Source organism: Gorilla gorilla, chromosome 7 (assembly GCF_029281585.2).
Source record: "Gorilla gorilla gorilla isolate KB3781 chromosome 7, NHGRI_mGorGor1-v2.1_pri, whole genome shotgun sequence".
In the NCBI taxonomy this organism is placed as follows: domain Eukaryota; kingdom Metazoa; phylum Chordata; class Mammalia; order Primates; family Hominidae; genus Gorilla; species Gorilla gorilla.
Window position 1 is genome coordinate 94,687,541 of NC_073231.2, and position 19,188 is coordinate 94,706,728.

Sequence of the window (19,188 nt, forward strand, 5' to 3'; positions counted from 1 at the left end):
GATGATCTCGATCTCCTGACCTTGTGATGCGCCCGCCTCGGCCTCCCAAAGTGCTGGGATTACAGGCGTGAGCCACTGTGATCGGCCGGAAAACATATGTCTTAAATGACATTTCACATAAATGGAGCTATTCACTATGTGGACTTTTGTGGCTGGCTTCTTTCCTATGGCAGAATTTCATTGAGGTCCAGCCACATCGTGGCATATATCTGTACTTCTTTTAATTTCTCAATAGTATTATATGGATAGGTTACATTTTGTTTGCTCACAGGTTGATAGACATTTGGGTCATTTCCACTTTTTGGCTGTTGTGTACAATGATTTTTTTGCATACTCTTCTCCAAATAAATTCAGTGTCTTTCAGCAAAGTAACAGGTCTACCCAATATCATGGCTTGCCCTTCCAGCCAGGGAAGAACTTAAATGCCTTGTAGATTGGCGGGGAGATGAAGGCAACCCTGGATGAAACGCCACAATATCCTCTTCTTCTGACTGAGATCCAGTAGATTTTCTTTAATACATTCTTCTCAATTTGTTGTATGCCTTTTGTCAATTTCCAGAGACTGTAAACAGTTATTATTGTCAATTTTTTACAGTTTTATCATTGCACATTGGGCACATATTTTGCCAAACTCCTGACAGACATGTTGGAATGCCTACTTCCCAGAGTCCTTTTTGTTTGTTTTTGTTTTTCTTTCTTTCCTTCTTTCTTTCTTTCTTTCTTTCTTTCTTTCTTTCTTTCTTTCTTTCTTTCTTTTCTTTCTTTCTTTCTTTCTTTCTTTCTTTCTTTCTCTTTCTTTCTTTTTCTTTTTTCTTTCTTTCTCTTTCTTTTCTTTCTCTCTCTTTCTCTCTTTCTCTCTCTTTCTTCTTTCTTTCTTTCTTTCTTTCTTTCTTTCTTTCTTTCTTTTTTCTTTCTTTCTCTTTTTTCTTTCTCTCTTTCCTCAGGGTTGTTTTTGCCGTTACCAGCTATATCCTTTTAAATTTGAATTAAATTTACCCTAAATATTTATTGATCCCTACCTTATGGTAGATTCTAGGCTTGAAGATTAGTAAAGGGGAATAGAAAAGAAAAAGATGAATTAAGTTCCATTCTACATCTTTAAAAAGTTCTGTATCTAGGAGGAACAGACAAATACGTAAGGGAAAAAGTGCTGGGAGAGAAGATGTATTATCCGTCATAGATCACATCTAATGTGGGGTATTTTATTATTCTTGAAGTGAAAAGTCATGGGAAATACTCTCAGTAGATAACGATTGAGTGAGACTAAGAAGTTGAATAGCATACATAGAAACAAGGATGATTAAAATTTTATTGAAAGAAACGAATACTTGAAATGTCAAAAGTATGAGTAGAGAGTAGAAGTAAGCCATGGGCAGCATATGTTAGAATCACATAGTGAGGGCACTTCAATGCCATACTGTGAATTTTGGGCTTCCATTATGGAAGTTACATGGTCAGATTTGTTTGTAGAGAAATAACCTCCATGTATGTGGTCAACGGATGAAAGGTGAACAAGACTAGGTTATTATGTTGAGATTTTTCCTGAAGTTAAAAGTCACATTTGTGTGTCATGCCACTGAATAAATTAATCAGTGGCTGTACCAAGGAAATGACTGGGGGAGATTTGGGACCTCAATTTTTCTCCACAACTGTAATTATTGTGTGAATACAGTATTAATAGTTGTCTTTAACTTATTCATCTAAACAGATTGCCTAACATAACACTATATTCCCCCATAAAATTATGGACTCACAACTGTAGATAGCCAAACATAGATCAGGATTGGGTGTAACAAAAGGCGATTTTCAACCTTCTTCATGTTGCAGCTTATCTTGCTTCTACAGCATGTATAAAGTGTATTCTTGCCTCATACTTTTACAAACATTTCTGGACCTAATTCTCCCATAGGGTGGCATGCCCATTTGAAAGATAGTTATTGCTTCTGCTTCAAGACTTTTCACTTCCTGGAAAGAGTTCTTTTTAAATTTATGAACAAAATTATTTTCAGATGGGAATAAAGGACTAAATATTTACACAATTGCCTTAGCCTTAATAAAATAATAACTTGAAATGGACTATGAGAGACAGAAATAAAAACAACGGAGAATACAATAACTTTTCCAATTTGGTTAATTTTCTCATCTTATAGTAGACATATTTCACAGAAAATTTGTAAGAATTAAAGAAAATAATGTACACTGCCATCCTTAGCAAGCTCATAAGTGTTAAGTAAATGTTATTGTACTAGTATTGTAAATTATTGAGGGAGAAGCAGTGTCTCATAAATGAAATCCTGTTTGTTCTAGGAGTTCTGGGTTTTAATCTTTGCTCTATCATTCAGTTTTGCAATCTTCTGCAGCCCCTTAGATAGTGTGAAAATAGGTGGTTGCACTGTAAGATTTCTACAGTGTCATTAGTCTCTTATATGAAGAGTTTTAAAAACTAGAAAAGCAAATTACATTAGAAAGCTAAATCACAAAGCAATATATCACTTTTGTGATATTATCCTAGGTAGGTAGGTTCCCACTTCTACAATAAATTTTTCAATAAGATTAGATTGCTGTATGAGAAAGAAATTAGAATCAACAAAGGAGGATTAAGAAGAGGAATGTGCAGATCTCTGAAAAGTACAAATTAAGTCTGTTTCTACTAGACTAGATCACATGACAATTTCAGTGAATGTGCTGACACATCTAGAGAAAGAATATGTCAAGCCTAGTAAGAGTGTTTCCTCCTGGAAGCATAGGAGAGAAACACTAGAAAATCTCATATTCAGAAAAATCCAAGGGGAATTAAGCATTGGTAAAACTAAAAAAATAAAAATGTATTTATATGGACATTTACTCAACAAATACTTTAAATATCTGTTATATGCCATGAACTGAGACACGGTTCGTGCTCTATAAGCACTTAACTTCTCTCTGGAGATGCATGACGTGCTATAAAAGGAAATTCTAGAGGCAACAGATTTCCAATAACAGAAATAGGTACCTGAGAGTGTCAGGGGAGACCTCTCAGAGAGAGACTTGGTTAAAGTAATCCAAGATCAGCGTCAAGATTGACTCTTAAGGTTCAAACTCAGAAACTCAAAAAAAAAAAAAAAAAAAAGAATAAAAAGAGAGAATATTAGTGTCACAACTAAGACAGTAAACAAAGGAGGTTGGTATATTTGTAAGACAACCAAGAGAATGCCTAGTATTTCATTGGATATAGATACAGATACCTCAAACTCAAGAGAGAAAGCCGGGAGTTACCATTATATAGATAACAATGAAAGCCATGGTGAATGTAATCACTGATTGTCATAGAGTCACAGAGTGAGAAATAACCACAAGGAATTCAAAGTCTCCCAAAAAAGAGCAGGGAAAGAATCCACAAAATAAATGGATAGGTATTCAATGAGAAGGGAGAAATCTAAGTAAACATGGAATCAAGTAAGTAAAAAGAACTCTCAAGAAGAAAGTTAGAGTCAACACTCTTAAATTTTATAGAAAAATCAAGAAAGATTATATCTGAAGATATATTTTAGTAGAGTTGAAGGAATTCCTTTTCTTTACCTTGTAACTAAAACAAGAGCCATTAGGTCCCACTTTGATCTGATTCCATTAACAATGAACAACTTTCTAATAATAGGTTTCCCATATGCCATTTCTCTGGAGAGAGATAACACTGCTCATAGCACTAGTATTGCCCAATAAAATAAGCAAGTTTATTTATCATTATATTTAAAAAGCTTTTTTTTCTGAAGATAGAGTGATCTTTGAGTATCTTGCTTAAAGTGCTAGCTAGATGGCTAAACACCAGTCCTTTTCCTTAGAGTAAACGAAAACAAAAGTATATTCTTGTATCATAAATTAGTTTAGTATGTCTTATTAGAAAACTCTTAATATGGGACACATTAGAGTTTATGAGACAGTAAGACTAATGGAAAAATGTCAAACAATGGCAAGTTTACCAGCATAATTCCATCTTGTGAGGCTTCCTGGGGGAGAGTCAACTTGCTTTACCCAGATAATTCTTCTAAGCATTGAAATGTAAACAATAATTTTATTCTTCAAACTTCAGCACTTTTTATATCTGAGACCCAAGTTTAAACCAATATCTCATAAAGTATATTTGAATAAATCTCCTTAATATCAATTCTGTCTAGTTACTTAGCAAACACATGTAGAAATAAATCCAATAGAAATGTGTTTATCTTTAAATAACTCCCTTCACTGCCTCTTATACATTGATTATAATCTCCAAATACAGAGGAATTCTAATTTTTCATAAATATATTTGTTAAAAATATAGTCCGTAAATATGACTATCTCTAAGGTAATGAATAAAGATGAACTTGGAGAATATATTGAACAATCTCAAAGAGATAATAAATGAAACTGAATCTAAAACATTATTTAATAGTATACTTCTGAACTTTCAAAATCTCAAAATAATGTTCAGCATCACATTGATAACTTCATTTAAAATGCTCAGCACTATGAGTTGCAACATTGATAAAACTTTGTTTAGAAAATATGCTTTCTAGTAAGGCTGACATTTCTAATTCTTGATTGTTTATGGGGAGATAAATTAGATACAGGAATATTATAAACAAGATATTTGATTAGAGGCCTAATTTGGGGCATAAAATTTTGAGTCAGAACTTAGCTTGACATTTTCTTTTGGATGCAGAAGTTTAAAAATGTAACCCAAGTCCTATGGGGCTTAAGTTCATTTTAGCAAATAAAGTTGTATTCACTTTATTTGGTGATTTTTAGGTAGATTTAATGTTTAAAAACAATTTAAATTTTATAATTAAAAAACTGTCTCCCAAAGACTAAATTTTAGTATCTGTTTGACTAAAAAACATAATATTTCTTCTACTGAAAAGATATTCAGTTTTTGTCCACATTCAAATATAGGACATGCTCGTTTATGAGAAAGTTAATATTGAAGAGAACAAATTGTGGATTCCTCTATCTAAAATTTTGAGACAGCATCCTAGCTTACCACAATGTTTTAGTTTGTTTAGTGTTGCTAATAACAGAATACCTGACCTGAGATTAGATAGTTTATAAAGAAAAGAGATTTATTTGGCTCACGATTCTGGTGGCAGAAAGGTTAAAGATTGGGCAGGTGAATATGGTGAGGGACTCAGACTGCATTGTTCTAGAGAGGGAATTCATGCTGTACCCAAGCTGCTCAAGCATGACACCATTTTGAGAGCAGAGACAACACCGGACTACATCTTGACCTAGGGCCCAATATCTCCTGTATCTCCACATGCCTGGGGCCCTGCTAACATCCCCTCACATCCACCCAGAGGGCTGCAGCATTATTGTGCTGATGGGAGCCAGGGGCAGTCACATCACTGGAACCCAAAGTGCTTGCACAACACCCTGCGCCCTGGGGAACAGGCAGTCCAGCGCATCAGGAAGTCTGCCCTCAGGACATAGAACTGAAGTATGCACTCCTTAGAGCCAGAAAGCAGTCTTCCCAGGGCCACTTCCACAGACAGTGACCCCACTCCCTTCCAGCAGCAAGGCCAGGGGCCAGAGGCTAGCTAGCCCTTGCAACCCACTCAGGGCCCAGGGACTGGCCTGCTTACCCCGACATGGTTACTGCTGGTGTCCATTCACCTCATGTAGAAACCCTGGAAGCAGACTTTCTAGCCTACTGGTGCCTGTGCATGCCACCCAGAGATTCAGAATCTGGCCCACCCAGCCTACTGTTGCCATCACCAGTGCCCACACACCCTGCATAGGGCCCAAAGAGTGGTCCACCTGAGGCACACACCACTGCCACTGCCAGTGTCTGCACATGACACTTAGATGACTGAGGACCAGCCTACTCAGTGTCCCCCTCCTCATCTCCCACAAAGTCTCACCACAGTGTCCATAAAAAACCACAGAGTCTGAGCCACAAAAATAAAGAGCTCACTGGAAGAGAAGATACACAAAGGAGAAAGATAAAGGAATCAAACATTATCACTACGGAAAGCCATCACATAAGGAATAAGGAAGGAAGAAATAGACAAAGCATATACAAAACAACCAGAAAACAAGAAACAGAGGGATAGGAATAAGTTTTCACTTACCAATACCAAGCTTGAATGTAAATTGTCTAAATTCAAAAAACTGATCTGCTGAACAATTAAAAAAAAGACCTATCTATAATTTGCCTACAAGAAACTCACTTCACCTGTAAAGTCATATATAGACTAAAAGCGAGGGACAGAAGAATATATTCTGTGCAAGCAGAAGCCAAAAATGTGAAAAAGTAGCTATACTTACATCAGACAAAACAGGCTTTAAGACAAAACCATGAAAAGAAACAAAAAGGTCATTACATAGTTAAAAAGGAATCGATGGAGCAAGGGGACATGGCAATTGTAAATAATATATGCACCGAAAACCAGAGCACCCAGAGCTATAAAGCAAGAATTATTAGAGTGAAAGAGGTAGACTCTACTTCCATAATAACTGGGGACTCACCACAAAATAGCATGTTAACATATGAAGTGATGTTCAACATCATATATCATTGCAAATTAAAACAGTGAAATACCATTACATATCTACTATTAGTTGGTGAAAAAGTAATTGTGGTTTTGCCATTAAAAATAATAGCAAAAATTCAAAACACTGACAAACACCAAATGCTTATTAGAATGTAGAGTATCAGGAACTCTCATTCAATGCAGGTGGATGCAAAATGGTACAGCTACTTTACAAGGTAGTTTGACAATTTCTTATTAAATATGCTTTTACCGTGTGATCCAGCAATAATACTTTACCCAAAGGAGTTGAAAATTTATGTCCAAACAAAAGTTTGTGCATGGATGTTTATAGCAGCTTTAATTGCCAAACCTGGAAACAATCAAGATGTATTTCAGTAGGTAAATGAATAAATAAACTGTAGTGCATCCAGACAATGGAATATTATTTCATACTAAAAATATAAGCATGACATTATATGGACATTATAAGACATTAAAATACATGGAAGAAACTTGAGTGCATATGGCTAAGTGAAAGTTAATCTGAAACAGCTACATACTATATAATTCCAACTATATGACATTCGGGAAGAGTTAAAATTATAGATAGTAAAAAAAAAAAATCAGTGATTTCCAATGTTTGGGAGAAAGGAAGAATGGATACGCAGAGCACAGCGGATTTGAGGGTGGTGAAACTGTTCTGTATAATACCATAATGGTACATATATGTCATTGTACATTTGTAAACCTCATAAAATATGCACCACCAAGAATGAACCCTAATATACACAATGGTCTTTGAGTGATAATGTAGTTTAATTGATTATAACAAATGTACTACTCTGGTGCAGAATGTTGATAATGGGAACTCTCTGTACTTCCTGCTCAATCACTATGAACTTAAAATTGCTCTAAAAATAGTGTTTATTAATTTAAGCAATTAAGGAAAAATAATGACCTTTAATATAAACAAAAGAATTAATTAATAGCAAAATAAACTATAAGAAATAATTTTTTTTCAGAGAGAAGTAATACGACACCGTAAAGAAACCTGGATTGAAACAAAGAAATGAAGAACACTAGAAATGAAGTAAATCAAGGTAAAATAAAGTTTTTAAAACATTTTTAATTGTTCTAAAGGACCAAATACAACATCATGGATAAATCTTAGTAATATGCAATATGATACTATTGAGTTTAAAATCAAGTAAAATAACAGTATCGTGTCTAAGCAGGTATATGTATACATATAATATATGTACATGTATTTATGTATAGTAAAGCAATATTCATTCTAATGATATGAATAAAAATATGCAGGAAGATGTAATGGAAAAAAGTGGTATGTTTGCAATTTATTCCTTAATAAATTAAGGAATTTATTTCTAGATAAATTAAATAATAAATCCATACATAAATAAATAAATTCATCCTTTCATGGACAGATTATTTTTTAATTTTATTTCATTTTATTTTATTTTATTTTATTATTATTATACTTTAAGTTTTAGGGTACATGTGCACAATGTGCAGGTTAGTTACATATGTATACATGTGCCATGCTGGTGTGCTGCACCCATTAACTCGTCACTTAGCATTAGGTATATCTCCTAATGCTATCCCTTCCCCCTTCCCCCACCCCACAACAGGCCCCAGAGTGTGATGTTCCCCTTCCTGTGTCCATGTGTTCTCATTGTTCAATTCCCACCTATGAGTGAGAACATGCGGTATTTGGTTTTTTGTCCTTGTGATAGTTTACTGAGAATGATGATTTCCAATTTCATCCATGTCCCTACAAAGGACATGAACTCATCATTTTTTATGGCTGCATAGTATTCCATGGTGTCTATGTGCCACATTTTCTTAATCCAGTCTATCATTGTTGGACATTTGGGTTGGTTCCAAGTCTTTGCTATTGTGAATAGTGCCGCAATAAACATACGTGTGCATGTGTCTTTATAGTAGCATGATTTATAGTCCTTTGAGTATATACCCAGTAATGGGATGGCTGGGTCAAATGGTATTTCTAGTTCTAGATCCCTGAGGAATCGCCACACTGACTTCCACAATGGTTGAACTAGTTTACAGTCCCACCAACAGTGTAAAAGTGTTCCTATTTCTCCACATCCTCTCCAGCACCTGCTGTTTCCTGACTTTTTAATGATTGCCATTCTAACTGGTGTGAGATGGTATCTCATTGTGGTTTTGATTTGCATTTCTCTGATGGCCAGTGATGGTGAGCATGTTTTCATGTGTTTTTTGGCTGCATAAATGTCTTCTTTTGAGAAGTGTCTGTTCATGTCCTTTGCCCACTTTTTGATGGAGTTGTTTGTTTTTTTTTCTTGTAAATTTGATTGTATATCTAGAAAACCCCATTGTCTCAGCCCAAAATCTCCTTAAGCTGATAAGCAACTTCAGCAAAGTCTCAGGATACAAAATCAATGTACAAAAATCACAAGCATTCCTATACACCAATAACAGACAAACAGAGAGCCAAATCATGAGTGAACTCCCATTCACAATTGCTTCAAAGAGAATAAAATACCTAGGAATCCAACTTACAAGGGACGTGAAGGACCTCTTCAAGGAGAACTACAAACCACTGCTCAATGAAATAAAAGAAGATACAAAGAAATGGAAGAACATTCCATGCTCATGGGTAGGAAGAATCAGTATCATGAAAATGGCCATACTGCCCAAGGTAATTGATAGATTCAATGCCATCCCCATCAAGCTACCAATGACTTTCTTCACAGAATTGGAAAAAACTACTTTAAAGTTCATATGGAACCAAAAAAGAGCTTGCATCACCAAGTCAATCCTAAGCCAAAAGAGCAAAGCTGGAGGCATCACACTACCTGACTTCAAACTATACTACAAGGCTACAGTAACCAAAACAGCATGGTACTGGTACCAAAACACAGATATAGATCAATGGAACAGAACAGAGCCCTCAGAAATAATGCTGCATATCTACAACTATCTGATCTTTGACAAACCTGAGTAAAACAAGCAATGGGGAAAGGATTCCCTATTTAATAAATGGTGCTGGGAAAACTGGCTAGCCATATGTAGAAAGCTGAAACTGGATCCCTTCCTTACACCTTATACAAAAATTACTTCAAGATGGATTAAAGACTTACATGTTAGACCTAAAACCATAAAAACCCTAGAAGAAAACCTAGGCATTACCATTCAGGACATAGGCATGGGCAAGGACTTCATGTCTAAAACACCAAAAGCAATGGCAACAAAAGACAAAATTGACAAATGGGATCTAATTAAACTAAAGAGCTTCTGCACAGCAAAAGAAATTACCATCAGAGTGAACAGGCAACCTACAAAATGGGAGAAAATTTTCGCAACCTACTCATCTGACAAAGGGCTAACATCCAGAATCATGGATAGATTATAATTGCATAGTGAGAACTGTAAAAACTCAGCATTATGAGTATTCTAATTCTGTGCAACTGAATTCCATTTTAAAAAGAATAAACAATAAAAGAAAGCGTAAGGTAAAAAAAATCATGAGAAAAAAATTTAAGAGATTTGGAGACATATAGATTGAAAATTGAGAAGGCATTTGTAAACAATAGGAATTTCAGGGGAAATAGAAAATAGCAGAAAGAAGAAGGGCAGCCAATATTCCAACATACCTTTCCAGTCTTCTCTGCATTAATTTTTCTATTCAAGTTTTCGATTTCTTCCTGAACAATTCATTCATGTACTAGATTTCCATAAACACACAGATCTATTTTGAACTCAACTGTTCTATTTGTTTATCAAAGTTAATACATGCTTTGATCACAGTGCCTTTAGAATATAAAGTATTAGCAGTTAAATTGAGTTTCACTAGTCCTCAAATTCATAAATTCCTATTTATTTTTGGAAATCTGTCCCTTCATAAAAAATGTAAAATTCCAAAACTTGGTATTTTGTAGAAATTGAAAGAAAATTTATAACTGGGAAAAATACAAAGAAACACATGAGTATTAAACATATTTATAGCTTTGACGTGGTGTCATTCCATACAGTATTGCCTCTTTTCACTTATTAAGGTTTTCTGTTTTTTAGTAAAATTTTATAGTTTTTTTATCTCTAAGTCCTATTATTTATAAATAATTTTAGGATTTATGCTATTTTAAACGGGATTATCCTCCATTTGATTTTTTGCTATGATTTTTGTGTATTAACCTTCTGATTGCTTCTTTTTACTAGGAAATGAAATCTCAAAATGGCCAGTTGGGAGGTCTCACCTAGAGTTCAACTAAATCGAAGTATTTTCATATTCTCCAGTGGAAGCATTTCCTTGTAGGATTTTTATACATTGCAACCAGTAGAGCTGAGAAGCAAACATTTTGTGATTAGGTCATTAAGAAAAACAATACAAAATGATATTTTCCTATCTACCTTCTAAATGGTTCTGAAAACTAAATACTGTAGCTGTGGGAGAAACGGATTCACATGGGTGCATGCACACATGCATACACATGCAAACACACACAGCAATGTATACACACACATTGGATCCTGCAAGATAGCATTCCAACCCACCTCACAGACATTCTCTCCAAGATGGTATTATTATAACTGAATTATAATAAGGTATACTAACATGCATTAAAGCCAGCTACTTCTGAATAATGTGCCCAATGGCATTGCCAGTTAATCCTTTGGGCATTGGTTTATTCTCCTTTTCTTTTAACTGTCAAGTTAGCTCTTGGTTAGAAGCAATATGTTGTGAGCTATCTCGACAGTGTTTGAAGTATTTGGTTATTTAAAAAATGATAGTGCTGGCAGAAGCATAACAAGCATGAAAAGGAAACGACTGTAAGAAAAGTTATAATTTCATTGTGGGCCTGTCATTGTACTTTTTATAATAAAAGTGGGACAGAAAAATCAATCTCTGGTTTTTAAAATAGTTTGTATTTTTTATATTCAATATTTCCTCTAGGAGAACGGAAATCAAGAGATGGCATTTGAAGTTTCGCAAGCATAGGAGGACTTCTCTAAGAATGGAAAGCAATGTGGCAGCACACTGATTCTGATGGGTCCTTTTGTTTCATAAAGCTACATCCAAAAGCCAGGCTGGAATGTTATTTTTTTCAGTTAACTCATCATGGAGAAGCCACGTGAGGCTATAGATGTGGTGTGAGGGATGATGAGCTTTGTAAAATGAGTTAGTCTCACAAGAAGATAAAGTGATCTGTGCATGAGATTTGTCAGTTCAACATATGTTGCTCATGCACAATTCCACATATTTTACTGCTATTCGATGATATATTGGTACTGGATGTATCCGGATTGGGAAGTAGTGAATTAGACAATATCCAGTTCACAATTGGCAGTTTAGGCTGTGTGATCATTCAGTGTGCCATGGTTGGATGTCCAGTATCTGCTAGGGCATGGCAAAAAGCCAAGATCTACTTCTCATAAAGCAGATGCCTCAGTAGGCAAAGATGATGCAAATTTGAGGCTTCTACTATGATTATTGTATTAGTGCTTAACAGAAGCTGAGGTTAGACCTTTGATCTGATAGGGTCATTTAGGGCAGCACTGTATATCTTGGATCGTATGAGTAGAGGAACATAATTTCATTGAATCCAAGGCTACTGCAGAGTTTCCTCTTACTCTGGGTCCCAGTCAAAGCTGGAAGCCTTTGGTCTCATCTGGTAAATTAGTTATATATATATATGTATATATAGTGTATATGGTATTAGTTATATATATGTATATATAGTGTATATACACTATATATGTATGTACATATGTATGCATATATAGTACATACATATATATGTACTATATATGCATGTATGCATATATATGTATGTATGCATATATAGTGTACATATACAGTGTATATATATATATATGTATATATATATACAGTGTCTCATAGCTTGAAAGCCGACATTGCCTAGAAGCAAGAAAGTAAGGTTCTAATACAGTCTTATTAAGCAAAAGTAAGTAGATTGTAGACAGATAAAAATGTTAAATGTCTGCTATGCTATATAACAATAGATTCAATTTTTAAATAAAAAATAAATGAGGTGGCGGAGAATTGAAGTAAAAATGAATTAAAGGTTTCAGAGGATGAAAAATTAAATCACTCACAATATCTTTAACTTATTTAATTAATCATAGTGGCAAAACAACCAAAATAGCATAGAATTATTTTTAATCCAATTGAATGAAATAAATAAAAATGACATACACACACACGCATGTGTGGGCACCCTCCATTTACATATATATACACACACACACGTGCATACACACATTTATGTATACATTTATGTATGTATACATTTTATGTGTATATACACGTGTGTGTGTATACATATATATGTAAATGGAAGGTACCCACACATGCATATATATGTATATATATGCATATCTATGTTTTTGCAAAAGTAAGATCTTAGGTAACATCCAGTGGGACCAGTTAAAACATTCCTTAATTAAGACTCTTCAAATAAATCCTCTTTTCTGTCTACATAATGTGTAAACTAGAAGTCTACTAGTATACACATATAGGAGATATCAGAGATTGAGCTATAGGGACAAAATTTATTTGGTGGAGATATAAGAGTCATTATGCCCTCAACAAAACAACTATAGATCATTTTGATTTTTTCCATTAAGGATCACCTAATATTACTTGTTTATTCTCTTTGTATCATAATCAGCTTGTAGGTAAAATAATATAATGCATTTCACATCTATTTCAACATCATTCCATGTAGTCTATTTACAATTATAGTTTGAGCCATGTTTTTTGAGGATTGCCACTTTGAACATTTACTCCAACTAACCAATGGAATGTTGCATCCAATTTTATGCAAATAAGAAAGTCTATGTCACAACCTTTTGAAAAGTTATCTCCAAATATTAATGCATTGTAAATGACCTCTATTAAACCAGGGGCCCTACATCATGGTTCACTTGCTATGCACATTCTCAATTTATTTATTTTTCTTTATGATGTAAGACTTTGGGCATAGGCTTTGAATATTGTGTGCAATTTCAGACCAAAGCAGCTTTATATGAAACATGAATTCACATGAGGTAGCCTTACAATGAATGCTTTAAATCACTGCGAGCTCTGCAAATGAGAAACCCTACTTTCTTTGCTGTCTCTTGAGAACTTATTAAGACAGCAAACATGTTTTTGAGAGCAACCCAAATCATATGCAGAACACACTAGCCCTTGTTATCAAGAAGAACCACTGCAGAGGAAAATACTATAACTTTTCAGCTAGGAAGTGGTATTAGAGATACATTTAAGCTCAGTGGTTCTTTCCACTAGGACTGCCAATTCCTTGTGCTGGTTTGGGGTCTAAGTTAATTGATTCCCTGTATTAGTCTTTAATGATGTGTACATCATTATAATCCAGTACACAGAAAATGTTGTGCTATCAGGAGATTTACTGATGCATACTGAAGCAAAAAGAGGTTACAACTGAATTTTTCTCCACATCTATATATCGTGAATAGGGCAAAGCAAACACTCTCCAAGCATTAATTCACATTTATTTTCCTGAAACCTGAAAAAGAAATATATCTTCATCTCAAGTGTTTCAGACATATTTAAGCTTTAAACGTATTTTCAAAATCTCTAAGTGGGTTAAATAGGCAAAAAATTCAAACACAACTTGATGTTTTCATTAATCAAAAAATGTATCAAATGTTCAATAAATTAGTCAAGTCAGATTAGTGAATAAATGTTTGGAATTGTATTCAGAACCTGGATCCCAGGCATAGATTTAAGTTATAACATTAGAACTTCTCTAGACAGGTTGATAATTTTAATGACTTTGCAGTATTTTACACAGGGAACATGAGATAATGCATTTGAAAACTCCCTCTATGGATAAAGGCACAGAAAATCTTAGTTACTCTTACTCAAATATCATATAAATATGGGGCTGCATAGAAATGATGAATAAATAAGATAATTCATGTTAAAGTGTTTAACAAATCATAGTGCCTTACTAAATATGTTTATATTTGTATGTTTATATTCACTCATTCATTTGATAATCAATGTAGTAATTCCCATATATATTCAACAATTTTACACATGTAATAAATAGAAGGTCTCAGATAGTAAAGCAGTTCTATCTGACTCCAAAAATTGCTTTGATTCTCTAAATCCTCGTAGACAAAGGAAATAATTTTCTAGTTAGGTTTAGAATTAATTTATCAGATAATTGTTTTGGACTAAAGATGAGTTCTCCTTGATCTAGGAAGGTAGTTTTTTAATAAGTTTACCTTTTTGGGAGGGGATACACATAGAAAATCTTAGTAATCTTAGTGATGTCTACCCACATACTATAATCAGCTGAAACTGATAAACGGAAGACAGATTTCAGAGACAAATTACCTTCATATCTGCGTAGCTGATAACTAAATGTGGCCAGGATGGCTGAATATAATTTTATCATCTCAAAAGTATGGAACTGTGGAATAGTGTAAATGACAGAGTAAGGCCCTCTAAAAATCTGTACCTCAATAAAAACAATGAGAAGAACTGGCAAAAGTGGTCAAGATTTGATTAAACATAAATTAAACAAACTATAGAAAACAATATAAAAATCAATTAAACCAAAACCTTGTTCTTTGAAAAGATCAACAAAACTGACAAACTTTTAGCTAGATGGACCAAAAAAAGAGAATATGATGAGCAATTGTATGCCAAAAATTTAACTAGCCTAGATGCAATGAATCAATTCCTGAGAGACATAAGAAATTGTCACAAGAATAAACAGAAAATGAGAAAGCCCTGTTGCAAATGAAGAGATTGGACCAGTAATCAAAAACTTAGGCCACAAATAAAAGCTTAGGCCAAGGTGCCTTCACTGGTTATTTTGACCAAACGTTTAATGAAACAACCCTTCACAAATCTCTTCCAAAAAGTCCAAGAAAAGGAAAGAGTTCCCAACTTACATAAGCCTGTACTACCCTGATACCAAGCTAGACTAACATATCACAGAAAGCTACAGACCAATATCCTTTCCAAATATAGACACAAAAGCATTCGACAAAATACTAGTAAACTTGATCCAGCAGCATATAAAAAGGATTTTATACCATGACCAAGTGGGACTTATCACAGATATGCAAGGCTGTTTCAGAATAGAAAACTTGTTTAATGTAACATACCATATTAAGAAAAAAAGACAAAATCTGCATGATTATCCCTAGAGACACACAGAAAATATTTAAGAAAACCAACGCTCTTAATGACAAAAACATTCACAAAACTAAGGAGCATAAACACACTTCCTCAATTTGACATAGGGCATCTATGAAAAACATCAAAAGCTAACATTAAACTTAATAGTGAAACATTAGATGCTTTCTCTCTAAGATCAGAAACAAGACAAGGAAATCTTCTCTTGACACTTCTATTCACATTGTAGTAGAGACAATTAGGGAAGAAAAAAATAAAATCTATCTCTATTTACAGCTACCATGAACTTGAATATAGAAAATCCCAAGGAATTCCCTGAAAAATTACTAGAACTAAAACATGAGTTTTGTAGGTTCGCAGGTACAGTATCAATATACAAAAATTAATTGTATTTCTATTCACTTACAATGAATAAATAGAAAATGAAGTAAATAAATTCAATGTATAAAGAATATAATGCAGAGAAATAAATTTAACATGTAAGTGCAAGAATTATACAGTGAATACTAAAAAACATTCTTGAAAGAAATTAAAGAAGATTCATACAAATGGAAAGACATTTTGTGTTTATGGTATATGAAACTTAATTTTGAAGTTCTAATACTCCTCAAACTGGGCTTAAGATTTAGCTAAGCCACTATCAAAATTGTAGCTGCTTGTTTCTGCAACAGTAATAAGCTGATTCTAAAACTTATATAAAAATTAAAGGCACACAAAATGGCCAAATGTTGAGAAAAGAAGAACAAAGTTGGAGGATGCACATATCCTGATTCCAAAACTTACTATAAATCTGTAGTGATCAAGACAGTGTGGTAATGGAATAAAAACAGACATATAGATTAATGGGTTAGAATTAAAAGTTTACAAATAAACACATTTATGGTTACTATAGTTTCAGTGTGTCCCTTCCAAAATTAAGGAGTTAAAACTTAATGGCCAATGTGATGATAGTAAGAGGTGCGGCTTGTAAGAGGTAATTTGGTCTTGAGGGATCTGCTCTTTGTGAATGGGATTAAGGCCCTTATAAAAGAGGCTTCACGCGACAGTCAGCTCACTTGTCCTTCCATCTTCTGCCATGTTAAGACACAGTGTTACTTCTGTCTGGGGATGCAGCAACAAGAAGCCATCTTGGAAGCAGAGGGCAGCCTTTACCAGAAAAACAAACCTGCCAGCACCTTGATACTGGACTTCCTAGCCTTCAGGATTGTGAGAATATTAATTAACTAATTAATCTCTGTTCTTAATAAATACTGTTTATAGTAGTACAAATAGACAATGATTAAATGTTTTTCTACAAGGATGCCAACAATCTAACGAAGGAAAAAAATAACATTTCCACAAATGATGTTGGGACAGCTGGATAACTACATGCAAAAGAATGAAAATAGGACCTCTATCTCACACTGTATACAAAAGAATGAAGTAGGACCTCTATTTCATACTATATACAAAAACTAATTCAAAATAGAGCAAAAATCTAACTGTAACAGCTGAAACTATAAAATTGTTAGAAGAAAATAGAGATTTAAGTCTTTATGACCTTGAATTTGGCAACAGTTTTTTACATATGGCAATTAAAACACAAGCAGCCAATAAAAACTGAAATACATTAAACTTCATCAAAATTAAAAATGATTGTATATCAAAATAAACTATGAATGAAGTGAAAATATAATCTAAAAATGGGAGACAATATTTGCTGTCAAGTATTTGATAAGAGACTTGAATCCGTGTTATATAAAACACTTTTTTACTTAACAATAAAAAGACAATTAACCAATTAAAATATGGGCAAAGAACATATCTTCAAAGATATACAAATGGCTAATAAGAACATAGAAAGATAGCCAATTTCATTAGCATCAGGGAAATGTAAATCAGTATTATAATAAGTTACTATTTCACATCCACTAAGATGTTCATAATTAAATGTATGGACACTAACAAGAGTTGACAAGGATGTGGAGAAATGGAAAGCATTTTATATTAGCGGTAGAAATGTAAAATGAGGCAGGCGTTTTAGAAAATAGTTTGGCAGTATCTTCAGAAATAAAAAAAAATGTTTGACCATATAACCTAGGAATTTTATTCCTACTTTCTACACAAGAGAATTGAAAACATATCCCAACAAACATGTCCACAAATATTCATAGCAACATTATTCATAATAAGCAAAAAAGCAAACAACTCAAATGTCCATCAGTTGATGTATTGTTAAACAAAATATGACTTACCCATACAATAAAATATTATTCATCCATAAAAAATAATGATATACTGATATGTGCTACAACATAGATAAACCTTGAAAACATTATGCTAAGTGAAAGAAGACAGAAACAAAAGACCACATAATGTACAAATCAATTTATATGAAATGTCCAGGATAGACAAATTCATAAAGACAGAAAGTATATTAGTGGTTTCCAGGGCCTAGAGGCAAGGGGGAATGTGATCTGGACACGGGGTTTTTTTATGAGGTAATAAATTTTCTCTGAATTAGATAGTGGTGAGGGTTATACCAGTTTGTGACTATACTAACCCACTAATTGCACATTTTAATAACATATGTTTTTATGGCATGTGAAATATCTCAAACAAACCAGCTGCTAAATTGTATGGGAATGCCTTAGGCTTTGCACATATCTTTTCATGAACTTTGAGTTGTTGATACTCTAGGATATATGGTAAAGTAGAGAGCAGTGGAACAGAAGCTGGAAATGTGAATTAAGGTTAGCTTTTGAAGTATCTTCAATACCATGATAATTAATTCATGCCCTTTTCTGTATAAAATTATTAACTGTCAAAGATTTTTAATGGAAAAAGCTACATAAATACATTCGCATGTTAGACAACTCTTTCTATAACATTTAGGGTGGATTAAAAAAGAAAATATCAGAGGACAATGAGACACTAAAAATGTTAATATAGTGGTTAAATGTATAATGATATTTTAATTATAATTGATTAATATGGAATGTGTTCAAGAGTTGATATACTACCAAGGGTTCAGGAATTCAAAGTGGCATTCCTTGGCTGGAAGGAAGTTAAATATGTCAGATCAGTCCAGGAGCCAAGCTTTGTTGAGAACAGTACCTTGGAGATGGAACACTGATTACTTTCATGAAGACACTGGGCAACCTGGAGTGACCTTTGTAGAGTTACTAAAACAACTTCATCCAAAAATTTTTAACATGTGAAAAAAATAGTGCTGGCCAAGCTGCAGAGAGCCATTGCTCTGCCTATATTAGTCTGTTTTCATGCTGCTGATAAAGACATACCTGAGACTGGGTAATTTATAAAGAAAAAGAGTTTTAATGGACTCACAGTTCCACGTGGCTGGGGAGACCTCACAATCATGGCAGAAGGCAAAAGGCCATCTTACATGGCGGCAGACAAGACAGAAGTGAGAACCAAGTGAAAGGGGTTTCTCCTTATAAAACCATCAGATCTCATGAGACTTATTCACTACCATGAGAACAGCAAGGGGGAATCCGCTCCCAT

General features: G+C 33.9%; 1 long non-coding RNA gene across 1 annotated transcript in view; it reads left to right on the forward strand.

Annotated features, from left to right (window-relative positions):
- Positions 1-7,506: 7,506 nt before the first annotated feature.
- Positions 7,507-19,188, forward strand: part of LOC134759106 (uncharacterized) — a 61,637-nt gene continuing 49,955 nt past the window's right edge. The window contains exon 1 of the long non-coding RNA XR_010135008.1: positions 7,507-7,585. This is a non-coding gene — a long non-coding RNA (uncharacterized lncRNA). The remainder of the gene's footprint in view (positions 7,586-19,188) is intronic.